The sequence below is a fragment of the Talpa europaea genome (assembly GCF_964194135.1).
Source record: "Talpa europaea genome assembly, chromosome: 12".
Taxonomy (NCBI): Eukaryota; Metazoa; Chordata; class Mammalia; order Eulipotyphla; family Talpidae; genus Talpa; species Talpa europaea.
Genome location: NC_140079.1, coordinates 77592512 through 77595988, shown reverse-complemented (window position 1 = coordinate 77595988; position 3477 = coordinate 77592512).

Below are 3477 nucleotides of genomic sequence, written 5' to 3'. Positions count from 1 at the left end.
GGTTGATTAAGACAAAAAGCAGGACAAAATCTCATTGCCTATGCCCCAAACTTCAGTTACCCTTGACTTCTCTCTCAAATGCCATATTAGAAAAAAGACCTGAAGGGACACTTTACGTTGCATGATTGGTTAAGTCTCCTCTCTAAGTCTTTTTTAAATATAGGAAATTCTTAAATAATAGGAATACAACCATCTCTTTCAAAACCTGGGGAGCATGTTCCAAGACCTCCAGTGGGTGCCAGACCGCAGGTAATACTGAACTCTGTGTGTGTTTTTCCATATGTACATAGTTATGATAAAGTTTTATCTATACATTAAGCCCAGGAAAATATTAACAATAGCTAACAGTACAAGAGCAATTATAACATGCTGTAATAGAAATTATATGAATGTGATTTCTCTCAAAATATCACATTGGACATAATATAGTTGGACCACCGTTGACCAGAGAGGTCACTAAAACCATGGAAACAAAGCTGTGGCTGAGGAAGGACTGAGGCAGCTACCATCTACAGCTCACATGTTCCCTCACACAATGAATAAGGACTTTATAGCTAATAATTCATTCAAACCTTACAAACAGTCTGAGTCTTATTATCATCACTCTCAGTTTGCTAGACAAGGAAACTGAGACCCAGAACAATGAAGTAACTGGTTCACATTTACACAGCTAGTGAGTGGTGGGGCCTGCATTTGAACCCAGGCTGTCAGCTTCCAGGGGCTTCTTAACTCTTTCTATACAACTCAACGCCCTGGGAGCTATTTAAAAATACTGAATGCAGACCCCACCTCAGATCAATAGAATCAGAATCGCTGGGACTTTGGCCCAGTATGGATACTTGTTTAAAACTCCTAGAGGATTATTGTGCATAGCCCGGGGAGAGTACAGCCAGCTGTAGTTAGGTGTCATGTGTGTTGATATGATGTAACTCCAATCCTGTGTCCATGCTTATTATTATATATGTCCACCGTGAAGTCTCTAGTCCTGGTGTCCTTGGGTGTTACCTACCACACTGTGGAGTTGCACTGGGTGTGGAACAGACCCTCAGATCTAACACCAAGGCCCCTGTGACTCAGGGAAAGTCACAAGCTCATCAGGTGACTGGAGAGAGGGACAAGGTGGAGGACGACCAGCCAGCCGCTTTGTTTGGTGGCAGCAGAGACTTTTCAAAGGCCTCGACAAGGCCTGTCATATCCTGAGTGAAACCCACATGCATGTCAGTCATCTATGTATTTCTCAGGACAGTCAAGGTGAAAAACATAGAGGCTTTGAACCACCAGGGGCAGACTTCATCAGCTGTCAGCTGCTGAACACAGTCACCATCAGATTCATAGTGACCCTTAGATTTTGTCAGTCACTGTGGTTCCTCACCCATCTGGGAGATTGGCAGTGCTGTCTTGTCAGTTTGTCAAATCCAATGACAGTCTTTGCAGGATTGGCAAGAGAAGCTGTCACAGAAACCTTGTGGCCGTGATAGGCCGGCGGCAGCTCACCGCAGCCACTCGGTGTGAATCAGGAGGACATGACAATTAGGTGCTCTCCAGCGTTAACACCAGAAGGTTGACAAATTAAAGCTTGTCAGCTTCCTTAAAGCCACTCAATGACCGAAAGTTTTCGAATGCTGACACGTGAAAGCAGAAGTCCACAGAGTCAGTGATGGCCCCTATTTCTCAGTTCCTGCTTTCTTTCAGCTTACTGAGGTTACTTCGGTAAAGCAGGATCATCCGAAGGCAGGTCTCTGAAGGCTGGAATGGATTCTGCTGGCTGTTGGTTATACCAGGTAGAAAAAAAGAAAAGGTAGTGAATTTGGACACCAGCATTGAAATCTTCCTTAGTCTTCACTGGTTTATTTCATCATATGAAAAATGAAGTTGAATGAATGGGAATTTATCAGAATCCATTACACAGAGTGCAGTGAAATTTTGTTTGTGAAACATTTATTTTAGCACTATAGCTGTATAAATCACTGGGCACCCTGGGTCTCTAAAGTGTATTTGTATTGTGGACAATAGTCAAGAAAAATCGAAACCAGGACTCCAGGGCTGAAGGAGGGAATACCACAAGTTTGTCCAGATGGACAGAGAAATTACCATGATTCTGAGTTCATACCACATATCAGGCTCTGTCTGAAGCACTTGAAAAGTAGTAAGTCATTTGATCTTCACAACCCTATATAGGTACTGTTTTTCCTGAGCCCATGTTACAATGAGGAAATAGAAGCTTGGTGAATTAAGAACTGTGGTAGGGGAAATAACGGTTCCCAAAGATGTGTATACCCTGATGGCTCCAAACTGAATGTTACGGCAACAGGGACTTTGCAAATGTGATTAAGTTAAAGATCTTGCAGTGGGGAGGTTATTTTGGATAATATAGGCAGGGCTAATGTAATCACCAGGACCCTCAAAAGAAGAGAGGGGCAGAAGGTCAGACTGAGAGAGATCTGAAGTTGTTACATTGGTGACTTTGACAACTGAGGCAGGGTGCTTTGAGACACCCTTCTAGCAATCTCTTTGGCCCCTACCTCCATCCATTTTGAACTTTTGTCCTCCTCATTTCCTCCAAGTTTATCACCTTTGAGACCTGTTTTCAAGCATGTGTGTATATGTGGGGAGGGTTTTATAGACCATAGCCCTTCACAAACAACCCTTCTGATGGCCTCTTAATAGCTTCAGGGTAAACACTCCCCAAGATACACTGCTACCTCTGATCAGGAGCACAGATGAGATGAGGTAGACCAGAGGGACAGCCTAAAGTCATGGGCAAGCAAGGCCTGGTCTCATTTAGGTGAGACAGATAAACAGCCCTAACATACACAGTGTGTGCAGCCTCAGGGCAAGTCCTATCACAAGAGAACATTTGTTTCCTTTATTAACTCATGTAAAGTGTAATTATAAGCACTACATAACTAGAGAAGAAAGTGCTGTCCCTCCATGCAATTCTGGGCAGTTGACAGTGATGAATGGTCAACCTGAAGCAATTATTTCAATATTCAGTACTTTGCATGCATGACTGGATCAGCATGTAATCAGAATCACAGGAACATGAGCCTATATAATTCAATTCCTTGATTTTTACAGATGAGGAAATGGAGGTCCAGAGAGGTCCTGTTATTTTCCTAAGGTCTCTGGGAGTCTAGCCCAACCCTCTGGTTCCTCATCCTGCACCATGACAGAGAACAGGGATGGAAGAGCTGAAACCTCTCCTAGTTCACTGTTTGATCTGATGCAATCATCTCATAATTCAAGTTTTCTAACTAGATATCCAAACACAAGCTACAATTCTATTCTTAAGGATTTATAAAATACCACAAGGATGAAATCATATAACCATGGAATCATAATATGATTAATTTTTACAAACACTTATTGATGGAACCAATAACACTTTTGCAAAATCTTTGCTATCTGTAATATGTCACAATATATAATTTATATACAGTTTATATTCCATAGAAATCTTTGTCTTCATATTTTAAT